Source organism: Topomyia yanbarensis, chromosome 2 (genome assembly GCF_030247195.1).
Source record: "Topomyia yanbarensis strain Yona2022 chromosome 2, ASM3024719v1, whole genome shotgun sequence".
NCBI classification, from domain to species: Eukaryota; Metazoa; Arthropoda; class Insecta; order Diptera; family Culicidae; genus Topomyia; species Topomyia yanbarensis.
This window is the reverse complement of record NC_080671.1, coordinates 38,306,151-38,321,257: the sequence shown is the minus strand read 5'-3', so window position 1 is coordinate 38,321,257 and position 15,107 is coordinate 38,306,151. Positions and strand designations below refer to the sequence as shown.

The 15,107-nt window shown below is 40.0% G+C and overlaps 1 protein-coding gene and 1 non-coding gene across 4 annotated transcripts in view; one reads left to right on the top strand and one right to left on the bottom strand.

Annotated features, from left to right (window-relative positions):
* Positions 1-15,107, top strand: part of LOC131683067 (disintegrin and metalloproteinase domain-containing protein 10-like) — a 229,601-nt gene that overhangs the window by 42,405 nt on the left and 172,089 nt on the right. The gene's annotated exons all lie outside the window — the stretch shown is intronic.
* Trnak-cuu (transfer RNA lysine (anticodon CUU)) lies at positions 1,037-1,109 on the bottom strand. The gene has a single exon. It is a non-coding gene; the product is annotated as a tRNA-Lys (tRNA).

Here is a 15,107-nt window from a genome sequence, read left to right as displayed (position 1 = left end):
CTCCGCAGTCGAAAATCTCTTTGATTTTCGTGAACCATCATACAAGTTTGCACAAGAAGTGTCGCAATCTTTAATTTTATAATTGTCCCATATAAATATTCATTAAATAAAAATCTTCCTGAATGAAATAAATAAATGAAATTTTGCAATAAGAAAATAGTGGTTTCCGTTTAATTTGAGATAAGCAGGGATTTAATCACTTTGTTTTCAGTGATATCTGTCGATCGCAGACCAGTGGAAGAGGCATATGTAGCATGTAAGCGGGAGTTTTGAAGAATCAGGCCAACTATAATCCCTGACAAGACAGAGTACATGATAGCTGGTAGATAACGAGGCAGCCCGATTGCTGTTGAATCCGAGGTGGAAATGAATTGGGTACGGTACGAGACTATCGATGAATTCATATAGGGTTAATTTATCCCATCTATTTGAACATATTAGTTAGAGTAGTGTCTGCTATCTCTATTCAACTCATTAGCTCAAATGGTAGGGTGAAAGGGCGTGTTGGAGTCAACTTTTCGCGTCGCTTAAAAGCGAGTATTTCTACACCAACATGTGAAATGGGCGGAAGTCCAAATGAGAGTCTCTCTGTGTTTACTTTCTCTTTCTATTATTATGGCGTCAACATAATACTTTCCAACATTGTTGCAATAAATATTGAAAGACTCTGATGTCGTCTAACATATTATGCTAAGAGTTAAGTAGCAAACGTAGGAGCGGCCGAGTTATTGACGGAAGAGAGAATAAACAATGAGAGACTCTCATTTGGACCTCTGCCCTTTTCTCATGTTGGTCTAGATTTTACATTCTTCCGGCAAAATTTTTATTGTAGTTCTTAGGGACGAAGCCAAGATGTTGATACCTATTTAAGCATTATTCAATCACTGTTAGCAGAGTTGTTAACGAAGTAGTGTGACATCTTGACTAATGAGAAGAATAAAGGCTCATCTACCCTATATTGGAAAACTAGTGACATTTGATAATTGAACGTCCATAATCCTAATATCAGCGCAAACTAGTTAACAAAAAAGTACATCGCCCAACGTGGGGCTCGAACCCACGACCCTGAGATTAAGAGTCTCATGCTCTACCGACTGAGCTAGCCGGGCACGTTGGGGTATTTCCCTCATCCACCGAACACATTTTTTTAAAACCAACATCACTCATATGGGATTTTCGATTGATTGACACCGGTGTAGTGGAGTGCACTGGTTTTGCACTTTCTAGCAGAAGTGTCAATGGAACATACCCAGTTTTCTGCACTTCTGCTAGAAAGTGCAAAAACGGTGCAGTTTCAGTGCACTCCACTACACCGGTGTCAATCAATCGAAAACCCCAATAGTAACCTTCAAACCCTCGCAAAAACTGCTCTATCTCTGTCCACATTTCATGTGATGTGTCAAACTGAAGACAGCTAATCAATTTTCAGAGTTCCGCCCGACGCAGGAAAGCCGAAAATCAATTTCCTGATAAATCCGAGGGGGAACAACATGTATTGCCATGTTTGTTAACAAATAATTTTATTTCGCATCTCATCGCGGCCACCGAACGCGGCACACACGTTTTGTATCCTTGACAGTGACTCAAATTCGTTGAAGCATCACTTTTAATTGGAACCGTGCGCGCTTCTTCCGCCGTGCCGCCAAGGGTGGCCACGGCATACTCAGTCGCCGTGGTTTACATTCCGATTTCCGAAGTCACATCGGAAATCTCGTCAAGCAGGCCATTGCCGCTGCTGCCGGTGGTCGGTCGATGGTCAGCGAAGCGTAAAATAGAAACATTTTTTTTGCGCAAACCGAAACAAAACGTCCTTGGCAGATGATGATGATTACGATGATGACTGCTGCTATTGTACACAGTTGTCGGCGGTTTTATCGGAGCCGGTGTCGTAAACCTTGAATTCCATTGGAAGATGTGCAGAGATGGATTGGCGTGAGAGTAGCGCATAACGGGTGGATCGCAACAACAATTGAAAAAAAAACCGGCGAATTAATTGCATCTAGATGATTTTTTCGTAATGATTTCAATGTCGTAAGTGGTACGATAAAAAGGCGAAATCTTTTTTTTAATTAGCTGTCGTCGTACATACACCATAACCGTATACACGCGGAATGAGAGTACCCCGGCCTACCGCAAACCAGTCAAGGTTTCGCGATGATGTTCGCTTTATATGCTTTATGGTCTGACCGAAAGCAGTCATGTTTGGTGCGGCAGAATGTGTTCTGAATGGAATTGGCCAAAATAAGAAGTGGATCAAATTCGAATTAAATTTGTGGTATTTTGCTCTACTAAATTTCGATATCATGAACAGATAATTGATTTCGAGCTGAATGACCAAGGTAGTGTAATTTACCTTCAACCAAGTGTGGGGTTCGTCAAGAACCAATATAGACGAGTTTAGCGACAACTCGAACAAATGTTGGCAGCGCCCTCTCCGATTTTAATGAAACTGTCTGCACATGAGAACTTTGTCATAAAAAACCACTTTGCATACTTTGTTTTTTTTTTTAAATGAACTATACTGTCTTTTGAAAAGGGTCAAACTTTTTTACCATTTTTTTTTTTTCAAGTGGTTATAATGACCAATCCTACAAAAAAATCTGTAGGAGTGATTTTCACAGAATTAGCCAAATTTTTCAATAAAAATATTGAAAAAATTCTACATCGACTGAAAAAAATGATTTTGAAAATTTATAGTCTATTTACAAAAAAACCATCTTTGATTTAGTTGAAATTTTGTTCCAAGATAGGTAATTATGCTCCCTACCTACCGTCAAAAATTCCAGTTGAGCACTTTTATTGAAAGAAAGATTTTTTGAAAAAAAAATCCTTGTTCAAACTGAATTTTTTTTGAGTGTATTTTTATCGAAAACAACCAATGAAAATCATAATCATTTCAGAATCTAATTTCCCAACTGCTAGTTGCCTGATACATGCAAAAAGTATCAGTAACGAATTTGGTATAGCATCTCGGATTGGATTGAAACGAGGCCGAAGGGATTCGTCTAACGGAGATCTGGTACTAGAATACTTAGCGCACGACCAGACAACATATTTAATATCGCAGAGACCGTTCTCCACGACCTCAATACGCCGGGGATGGGCCTTCTGCGCGTAATGGTTGTACATGACCCGAGATATCACCCGAATGAAGTCATGACCCTCATCCATTCTCTTGGACCAAGGTTTGTTGATACCTTTGAAATTCCTAAACTTCCATCGCTCCACGAAATTTGCCAATTTTCCTCTGAGAAGAAATATTTAAAAACTTCTGATGCCAAAATGTCCACCTACTCATTATCATTCTAATCCAAGTGTCCGCCTTCTCATTACCCGGAATGGAGCACTGCGAAAAAATTCAAACTAAGGCGATCTGCTATGATTTTTCAGATAAAGTACTCAAAAACTTTGTCAGTCTTTTGATAAATAATGGAACGAATTTTAATATTTGTCCGACGTTTCGATGCTTTTGGCATCATCTTCAGGGGAAAATATAGTTCGTCCTTTGTCTAAATGCTTTGATAAGCTGAATGTCTGAGATATTGTTTGTTGTTCGTACATCTCAGACATTCAGCTTATCAAAGCATTTAGACAAAGGACGAACTATATTTTTCCCCTGAAGATGATGTCAAAAAGCATCGAAACGTCGGACAAATATTAAAATTCGTTCCATTATTTATCAAAAGACTGACAAAGCCGTTAAAATAAATCTTATATACACCGTAACAGTCGAAATCTTCATTTGTACTCAAAAACTCCCATGTTTACCCACAAAATACAAAAGTGCTTTCCATGTTCCATCAAACGGAGAGCCTCCTGTAACTGTAACGATGTGGGCATGGTCGTTGATAAGTAAATATAAATCATCAATTTTGTGGGGAGAATGTTGGCAGCACAGTCTCTTTCATGATTGCACTCACCACTACTGTCATATAATGAGCATAAAAAGCAATGCATAGCTGTCATCATATGACGAACGTTGTGTATTCTAATCATAGGATGAATCGAATACACAACGTAGGCCCTAGCCACCAGACGAAACATTGTTTCCCTGATGATCTGTCCGTTAATCCGTCGACGGACCGGTGCCAATAATCGTGTTTTTCAACTTTCATCAAGTTTTTTATTTGAATTTGTAGCGTTGCGTATATTGGGAAAAATTCGGGCGATCCGACGTTCAAAGTCCTTTTCGCGTATAATTCTAAGCAATCTCTGTCCACCACGATGTAGGAGATTGTTCACGTCGGGTACTCGTTTCGTCTGACCTTTAATCGTAGTGCAATTGCATAGTGTAAAACCAGGGGGAAAATGTAGGGGCTAAAATATAAGGAACCACTTACTTCGGTTTTGTAACAGCACCCTTCAAGGGAAACTCTCAGGCTTCCCTCAGCTTGCTCGCAAAGAGCCTAAGAGAGAAAACTGATTTTCCTCTTTCGGAAATTTATAGGCACATTAAAAGATATTCCCACAATGGTATGGTCAAACTCTAGCTCTTTAGTGTACAGGAAAACATAGAAATTAGTTGTTGTCGGTGGCGTAGCGTTCTTTCGCATTATCGGAGCGTTCCTTAAAATAATGTTTCATTTTGTCCCCACATAATTTATATGCATTTTCTACAGCGTGCCTTGTTTTTACAATAAGTCGCTATAGACCCAATTGTTTGCAACAACGGAAGTTCATTTGGGTACAAAAAGGCGAACAGGTAGACTAGCCCCGCCCAAAAATAAGTTGTTTTCAAACACTCATTGATTTTTTCCTGAACGCAATTGCTTGCGAACCAGAATTGTCAGTAGCTGAAACAAAGGATTCTTGATGAAGCGAACCCCATATTTCGCAATTAAGGCTCCTGTTGGAGACTACACCATCTATCTTCACTTCACGGGCGGGTACATAGACAAGATTCTTATTCGTACACGGCCAAGTGGTATTTAGTTAAAAATCGCATATATCGATGATGTTAAATGGCTCATCTTTGCCCTCATTCAAGTTTATTATGAACCAGCTAATACCCATCGCGCGTTGCTGCGACACTCTGCGAAATAAGAGGAAAACACAATTTGTTCCAAAGCGCCATCTGGCGGGCAGATAATCTCCAACTAATAGCACACAAACACGCCCCATACCAAATAACCACTGTGTGCAAATTTTTACGGAAATCGGTTAAGCCGTTTGGGAGTCTATAAATCATATACATACAAACTTTGACTTTTATATAGATAGACTAGTTAATACCCATCGCGCGTTGCTGCGACTTTCCACGAAATAGGAGGAAAACACAATTTGTTCCAAAGCGCCATCTGGCGGGCATATAATCTCCAACAAATACCTACTGTGTATAATTTTTTACGGAAATCGGTTAAGCCGTTTGGGAGTCTATAATTCATATACATACAAACTTTGACTTTTATATACATATATATATAGAAGATAGAAGATGGATAGATAGATATATACCAAATTCGTTATTGATACTTTTTGCATGTATCAGGCAACTAGCAGTTTGGAAATTTTTATTCAAAAACTTAACTAATTTTGTGAAAATCACTCCTACAACATTGTTTTTGTAGGATTTGTCATTTGAAAAAAATGGTTAAAAAAGTTAAACCCTTTTCAAAAGACAGTCTAGACCATTTTTGAAAAAGGAAGTATGCAAGGTGGCTTTTTGTGACAAAGTTCTTATTTACAGAAAGTTTTATTAAAATCTGAGAGGGTGCTGCCAACTCTGAATACGATTTAGCGCCATCTATACATAATCATCCCAATTGTTGTGTCTATTAGAACATCTCCCTTTACGAAGAATTGTCAAATACATACCTGGCTTTCGGTTTTCCTACAAAACTGATTCGTATAACGCTGGGTGGGTCAAAATCAAGCGACAAAATAGCCGGAAAGGCATCCGAATCGTTTGTAGCGTTTGAAGGATTGAAGCAGGGCGATGCACAATCAAATATATTGTTTAGCGCAGCGCTCGAAGGTGCAATACGAAGATCTGCTGTACAAAGTAACGGAACTATTATCACGAGATGTCACTTGCTGCTGGCAGCGCGATGACATCTAAAAAATTAACGTCGACCGCAGAGCAGTGGAAGAGATATTTGTGCCTTTGAAATTGTTGGCTGCAAGAATCGAATTGACTATAAGCTCTGAAATGAGAAAAAATGAAATTTCTATGGTTTACGTCGTCAACTATAGTCCCGTAGCCTACATATCCGCACAAAAAAAAATTCTTCAGAAAACACTGATACTCCATGTTGCTCTGTACGGCCATAAGGAATGGGCTTTTAAGAAAGCAAACTATCCAGTACTTGGTGGAATGGAACAGACGCATGAACCACGAGCTATACCAAGTATTAAAACCTACTGACATTGGAAGCCTACCAAAACACGGTAGTCTACAGTGGGCTGCACAAGTAGCAAGAATGTCGGGAGAGTGACCAGTTGAAGTTAGGAAGGAAACTGAATAATAGTGACCCGAGATCCTGTAGATCTAAAATACAGTCGGTCATGATTCGGAACGCTCGGCTCGTTCGACCACGATGATGATGATGTCATATACTTTTTTTTGCATTCTTCTCCGATATTATTTTAGGATAATCAGACTATTTTCGCCCTTTGCTATTATCATTCTACCCCAGAGGTACCAGATATATTTTTCAAATGGCTTCACATTTAATAAAAAAAAAACTTCATTCGTCGTTAACGAAGACCCGGATTCGGAATCGGTTGTTGATTTTAAGCCAGGACTCTTCTGCAAATAAGCCGGATTTCCGAAAAAATTGCTTTCAAAATGTAAAAATGTGTTCATAACATTTCAAATGTCTTCAAAATTACTCAAATTCATTACGTTACTTTTATTAAGAACTAACGCGCTTACATGTCCGCTCACAAAGTTGAGGTCGATGGTGTAGTTATCGATTGTAACTTGCCATGCATGGATCTACTGAAGGACGGGATTGGCTGTTTTAAGGATCCCTTGCTTCAGTGAGCAAAGATTTTGAATGACAATCGCACCGGACGGGACAATATGGTATGTCCCTTCAAATTAGTGTCGGGTGACCTTTGGCGACACTGCTTTGCGTCTTCTTCGATAAGTATCTTCTCCATGATTGGTTGTTTGTGTCGTCCGCCATACACGCAGTATTGCACTAATTACAAGCACAGTCTTTGTAACAATATGTTGTCAAATATATCAGAAAGAGGAAGCTCTGTCATAAAACCGCAGTAAAAAGCACCGGCTCTTAGACATATGAAAATAAACAAGGAGTTTCCAACGCTTCCAGGAACACCAAACATGCCATGTAACATTTCCACCAGACTTTCAACTTAGTGCAGGATTGGTTGGATCTAGGTCGGGAACCGGCAACTTTGTGATATTGCGGCAGAACTCTTGGCATCGAGAAGACTTCACTTTTTATGGTACATCGCTGCTCTGCTCATTTGAAGCAGTTGGTTAGAGCAGCGTCTGCCATCTTTGTGTCACGCATTGGCGATAATTGGGGCATTCAATTCCAGTTTTCGTTACGTTCAAACACGAGCATTTCGCTGTTTCCAGGGCATTTTTGTTATAGTATTGGTTCTAAGGAACAAAGCAACATGTTAATGTCAATTTATATGCATTTTATCAATTGTAGGTAGTGTAAAATAGTGTAGCACACCCTCCGCCCTCTCCGTAATAAAGTCGAAATTAGCGCTTTACCCTATAACCAGTCCGCGATATTCTCATTCTTCCTTATTTCATCATTTAATCTGCCGCCGTGATTTATTTTGTAAGAAAGAGAAGTTCTCATTGGCAAGTAAGATCGTTTGTGAGTGTTTCGAATTCTCCTCGTCAGTAACTAACACCAACTTAATGCTAGATAGATACCAAAACAGCACCAAATTGGCGCTAGTTAAACACTAGAATCCAAAAAGTCACACATTATGCATGAACGCTAAACGCAAAAGGCTAGTACCGAATGATGTCTCGATAGTAAGCACAGGACTTATCTAACCAGCATTAAGTTGGTGTTAGTTACTGACGAGGAGAGTCCGAAACACTTAAAATCCATACTTTATGTTAGGTCTTGTGTTCTAATGCAAAAAAAAAATCAGTTTGGAAATTTTGCAAAGTAGATTCGTGTAAATAAGTTTTGTTATATTTGTTACGGTCTATGCTTTTATGCCGTTATTTGATGCTCGACGCTCAAAGCAACTCACACTACCATATAAATTTACTTTTATTTTGACAAACCTGTACGCCCACTGTGCGTTGTTTTCTGACCGGCAGAACTTGGACTGCCGATTCGCTGCGTTTGGTTATAGTTATGGCGTTGCTTCAGCCAAGGGCGAGAGTGCGCGGGGAAGGAAACGGCGTGGTATAATGCAATCTTTGCATCGCTGAGCGGCTGACTCATAATCTTCACGATGGAAATGGATGAGCGCTGCTGCACCGTTCTGCTCTGCCATAATACATACCGGGGCCAAACCGAAAGGCGCAATAGAGAAGGAGAAGGACTGAATGAGTTCAACACTGGATTCCACCGGTGCGAGCTGGCTCACAGAGGCAGATATACTCGGCCGTTTTACATGTTGTATTCGAAAATCCGTGACGATATGCATGCGCGTCCATCATCGTTTGCGTACAGCGACTAAACATGGAGGAGATTGCTTTGCACAACATCATACTTTTTGCTTTCTGCGTACCTGGCAGTTCAACTGATTCTGAACAACTGAGCTTCATTCGTTTGGCTATCTAGAAATTCGACTAGAACTCTGTTTCAAAGCTGACTAATATCTAAAATTTTCAATTTCTAAACTGAAGACTTTGTTCCTGTTTCAAAAATTCCCAACATCACTGTTCGTGTCTCGTTGGCGAGCCCTGGTGCGGAACATGCACATGAGATTATTCATGGTATGTCTACCGAAAAAGGCAAGTACAAAGCAGCGTGGAACAGTGAAGAGAATCCATCTTTTAACTGTTTCTGTCAGCTCGACAGCTACGAGATCGAAAGGCTCCGCTCCGGTATCCCAAAAGACAGCGTACAGCGTGGTGGGATTTGCGTTTCAGCGGGTTCCTTCCATACGCGACGACGACGATGACGACGTCCGTCCGGATAATCAAATTATAGACTATTGACCGGCTTCGTTGGCTGCCCCTATTTTGCATATCTACTTCATATCCTCGGTAGATGGAGCACCGCCACCACCGGGGGAGGGTTCAACGACTATCTCGCATCATGCTCGGCGGTGGCAAGCGGCGGCTGGCTTTTGCAAGTGCAGTGCGTGCGTCATCACAAAGCATTAATGCGGGCGCTGCCAGATCGGGCGAATTCTCTCTCGTAGGCAATTTCACTGCACATGTAGTGTCATCGCACTGCAAGCCGAACGCACAACTTGAAATAAAAAGGGTGCTGTAGACATGTGGGCCCGGGAGTAGGGGAAGTGCGGCTACGACGAGTATGAAGTAGGTTTCTGAAATAATTCGGCCATTACAGTTCTGCTATTAGTACTGTATAAACTCTTCTAAAAATATTAACATTGTGTAACTTAAGCTATTAGCAATTTTAGAGATGGGTTTTTCTATGTTCAATGGATTCTTTAGCATGCTCTTCGGTATATTTCAAAAAACGGTGGTATATCTTGAATCATCTTTATAAGCTAGAGCTTCCATTTCCCGGAGATTTTCGGTTTCCCGGGACTCGGAAAATAAATTGATTTTTCGGGAAACCCTGGGATCCCAGGAATACAAAAAAATCTTGGAAATAAAACCATCAACCCTTTCATACCTAACTTTTCTTCAGGGTCTCAAAATTATCTTTCCCTAAAAACGGTGGGGTGAAGGAACAGAAAAAAACTTGTCTTCAATCTTCTTAATGATAGGTGCTTTCTTCGTAGTGTTAGAAGCTGTTTAATAGTTTCCTTCTCGTACTCAGTACCATTCTCAAAAAAAAATTACAATAGTCAAATAGCGCGGAAAACGTAGTCGAAGACAGTTCATCAGTTTGGAGGTTTTATCAGTTTTCAATAATATCTCAAAATAACGAACATTTATCATTTCATTTGTCATCGTTGTCGTACATTGTCTCTGGCAACACTGCTCCAGCGGAATTCAAACAGACCAATCGCAATATTTTCAGTTCTACTAATGATACTGATGGCTGTTTGGGCTTAATTGAAAGGTAATCTAATAGTCACACTTATTAAACGTACTTGTTTCGATGAGCAAATCTTTCCTAAACTAAAACTTATAGTTGTTTAAAAACGTTGTTGTTTATAAACCTCATGGGCATGAAGGGGTTAATTAAAAAGTTTGCAAAACCGATTGATTGCATGTATAACTGTGCTAACGGGTTCTCAGATATGGTGGACTGTAGATTATTATCCCGAGCAAATTCTCATGGGTTCAACCACCATACACCAGAATATGGTTTTTAAATGGAATCTTCCGGACCATGGTGATGGTGTTTTCATGGGATCGCACCCATTCCAAACACTATAAAAACACCATGCAGTGGGGGTGAATTTGGACCATGATCATGGGGACATTATGGGTTTTTCATATGATCGGGAAGTCATTCGATAACTTGTCTCTAAGTTTATGCAACGATTGTTTCTAGGATTTATACGATATACAGAACGCAGCTTATTGAGTTGCGATCAAGTATATCAAATAGGATCAGCACCTCCCCGTATTAGGATTGGATCAATTTTTAGAGGATAGTGCAAAAATTGTGCAATGAGAAGGGAAGTCCATTGATGTTCTGTTTCTATTCGGGTGAGTATCCGGACTGTACGGTCTTAACACCCGCCGATAAAAATATTTCATCACCGAAAGTAGTAAAAGACTTTAATGGCGCAGTATATTGTATAAATTCGACAATTTGTACATCTTCAGATCGTTACTCTACATCCAATAATTTTTATATCACTGCATGCATAGTTATAGGAAGAAGTGACAATGGTGATACTACATTCCCGGTCTTCTACTCATTGGTTGAAATATGCATTCGTTAAACCGACCAATTATGTTTGGACACGTTCTAGTTATAGTTGTTGTATGTGAGTAATCCGCTACAGATATAATCGATGTATGTGACTAATGGCTATTGTTTATGAAGAGAACCTCAAATGTACACGGTATTCTAGTAACGGGTCGTTGGATGTACGCTAGAGCTATCACCTTCCATCTCCAGAGCTACAAATTTTTATTATATTCTAACGACATTTTATTAGCAAAGGACTGTAAGATATGAAATATTTTTCAATGTTAAGAGGCATAGTAGTCAAGGGAGAGCGAGGAGTTGAAGGAAGAATGTGTAGAATAGCGTGGAATAGGGTCATATGACCAAGCTGAAAGTTTTCCGACGACTTCACCCTTTGTCCTCTACCGTAGGATTCACGATATTTTGGCATTTTTAAATGCGAATCGCCTGAGTCCGTGGCATGTCCGGAGAAGCGTAAAGTGACTTAGTGAGTTATTCTGTCGGAACCGACAAAAAGTTAAGTCACGAAAACTTCCTTACTAAGCATTTTGCGACTTTGGAGCTCTTGAATGAGCTAGTTTTTGCCCTCACTAATTGCCTGCCGGGATGCTTTATTTCATTGATTGTTACTTTAGAAGCATCGAATTGAATTTATTTAGAAATGTTTGTGACACAAAATTATATAAAACAGCAATATTGAACTTATGTTACTATGAACTAGTTGAGCTTGAGCGAGAACTCGTCCAATCACTCCATTATCAATCTGGACTACCTGAAGTTGCACAGGGAATCAGCAGATAATTATGCTTGGGAATAGCGAAACATCTTTCAATGTGCAACTCCTGGTAATCCTAAAGTGTTTTATTGATCAATACCGGCGCCGGCCAGGCCGGAATGTAGATCGCGGAAGGAAAGGGAAGGAATGTTAGTCCGATACTTGCTTTTACTAGAGGCCGTATATACACTGCGCACTCCACAAGTATCACGGGAGAAGGAGGGGATATTTGTTAGTAAGTATAGAAGTTGGATTTTACATCTTCTTTACTGACGCCGGAGAAGTGACTCCATTATCTGGACTAGATATCGATCCATCAACTCATGGAACGGGGACCAACAGCTTTACTTCCCTTCCGAAGAAAGATTTTTTCACCTTAGATAAATCTCAACGGGCTCGGTTGAGATTGAACCCAGACCAACTGGAATGAGTGGTGGTCACGCTTACCATTCAACCACCTGTGCCGTCCGAACTTATATTGGTATGAACTAGTTAATCAAAAAATAGTTAAAAATTCGATTTCTGCTAATTACTATCAGTGCGTGTGTGCGGAACGAGAAAAAAATCAATAAGTAGTTCAATCACAATAGGATCGGTGCGGCACCGATAGCTTGGTGTCGATTGAATGCTTACGTCACGGCGTGATGCTAGCAGAAGAAGAAAATAATGATCACATGGTCGTTCTGGGCGAGGATTTGTGAGGAATTTTTTGCCGGGGTCAGCGGTAAAACATGATGAGTTATGTTCGTTGATAGAACCATGCAGTAGACTTGGGTGCAACGCCCAACTCCTACTTAGCAAAAGACAAAAGATTCCTCACATTTCCTTTCGATCCTGCCTAGTCCTAGCTTTCCGTTCTAAGTTTATAACTGATTCGCTCTATAATACCTATCCGTCTTTCAATTTCATTGCTTTCGTTTCTCTTAGTCTTAAATTTGCCAAAAATAGCCAACAAAATCGAAATAGTAAAATCGAACTTATATACGCGAAGTCACATATGCGCTAGTACACGCTATACAAACGCCCGATCCCTTCGCGATCGTCCACGAACACTTACGCTTGTGATCTTTAATTGAAAACATTTTATCAAAAACCTTAAGAAACACATTCCTTTAGATCTATTCGAAATCTCTGATTTCAAAAATTAATACATGACGATTAGTTCTTAATCAACTGTGGATATCGTGAAATTTATTTTTTTTTACTATGTAAGTTAAATTCTGTTAAACATCCATGCGTGACTGGGGCCCAGGAGGTTGATAACATTGGACTATCTTTTTCCGGACAAAACCAGCCTAGAGGTCGTGTGGCATCCAGCGGATTGAAATTTCTCAACCAAGAATTGATCCACTGGGTTCCTGCTCCCATGTCGTAGGAGCCTACTTAAAACAGGAGTCCTCAAGTCAAGATGTTTCCCCGTACCGAGGACTGAATAGCTGGCAGGACTAAAATATGCTAGTCGCACATGGAGTGTCGTAGGTTTTACCCTTGCTGTGTTGCGCAAATATCTGACACAGTGTACGTTCGTTTCTTCGCAAATCGTGGGATTCAAATGTCATGTCGCTAATACTCGGGGTTCGCTATAGGTGATTATAAGCCAACATGCCTTCTAGCCTTCTAGCTGCTTGTTGTAGTGCCGATGATGAAATGTGTAGTGCTGTGATCGAGTATGGTTAGAGTAGCACAAATTAATCCTCAGCATGAACATACAGCAACTATCAATCTATCCCGCTTTGTGCAGGAAGGAAAAGCTTCTATAGCTTTAGTTCAAGAACAGTATTTCCGCAAAGGAAACTTCTATATTGGAAAGCTACTTAACTCCGTCTTCGTAGCTTTCATCAAAAATGGCATTACAAATCCACGTGGAATGCCTCGTGCACGTATACATGCGAATAGTACTATTGACGACTGTCATATCCGACCTCACAACTCGAGATATTTGTGCTTTACCGAACAAGCTCGAACCGTCGTTATCTGATCATAAATACATCGTCTTTGAACATTTAAACGTCGCGCTAGATATCGTCACATATCGCAATCGCACATCTACGAACTGGTACCTCTACGATGAGGGCTTGGCGACTAGGTTTCATACGTATCTTCCAACGATCGAATCTCCAACTTGACTTGGATGAGGTCGTGGATGAAACAAACTCACTCATAGTAGCAGCATACTGAGAGGCTTGTCCGCTTCGAGTTATGCGCGTGCTTCTAGAAAAAAAAATTATTGCATAGGACACTGCGAAACACAATTAGGGAGCATGTCGTATAATTCCGAAAGTTGGGACCGTTGGAAACACGACAGAATTTTGTCAGGTCGAAAATGTAGAGGTGCTTTGGCATCTATTCATCTACAGAAATGCACCACTATGAAATAGTAAAACCTTGTCCATCCCATACAAACTGTTTACACACTTACGTGAAAGCGATAAAAACAACAATAATTCTTGAATCTTTTCACAATTGTAGGCCATCAATTATCGTAGATACTTCGAGAATTTACTTGACATCCCCCCTTATATAACAAACACACCCAGTCAAACCATTCGGAAATTGATTCGGAGTCCTGAATGGAGTCTGTATTGAGACTAGCTCAAATGCAACAACCGATTCCGAAACCGATAGAATCGGAATCGGTTGTTGCATTTAAGCTGGAATCCATACTGACTCCATTCAGAATTCCTAACTGGTTCAGGAATGGGCATATGAGTTGAACGGGGTGGCGTCGATCGCATATTACCAACACACCATCGGTCGAACTGTCAAGAGATGTTTCCCTCTTGTAAAAAGAATGGACAGGATAAGTTAGACATGTGTAACAACGAGCAGAGCTTCCCTGATTCTTAAACATGCCTTAAAGATTCATTTCATTTTCCTTTAAAATAAATCCTATATTTTATATCCTTACTCAGAACTGTAGTATTGGCAACTATCTCACAGTTTCATACTGATGTAGTACTTACTTGGCATAGTTAGCATAACAATAAATATATCGCGCGTGGAAGTGATTGCTTAGAATTGGCATTCTTAGAATCGACATTCCGTTATTTGCTTAGAATCGGCATTCTGTTATACTGTTGCTACGGGAATAACTCCGTTTTTAATTCCTGTTTTCATATTTTTTTTCAGTTCAATTTTAATAAACTTCCCTCTTACTACGAAACCATTATACTAGAGTATTTCCAAATATCTAAAAGAATAGTATCTAACACAAGAAGAAAGTAAATCGCACTGTTGTATAAGATTCCGCATTTTATTCAAACGAACGCCGGGTAAAATTATCATCGACGCGACAGAAACCACGGAAAATTCCGATTACCGAATTATTAAAATATAAGCAATGCTTCTCATAGTCGGCTATCTGGAGCTCA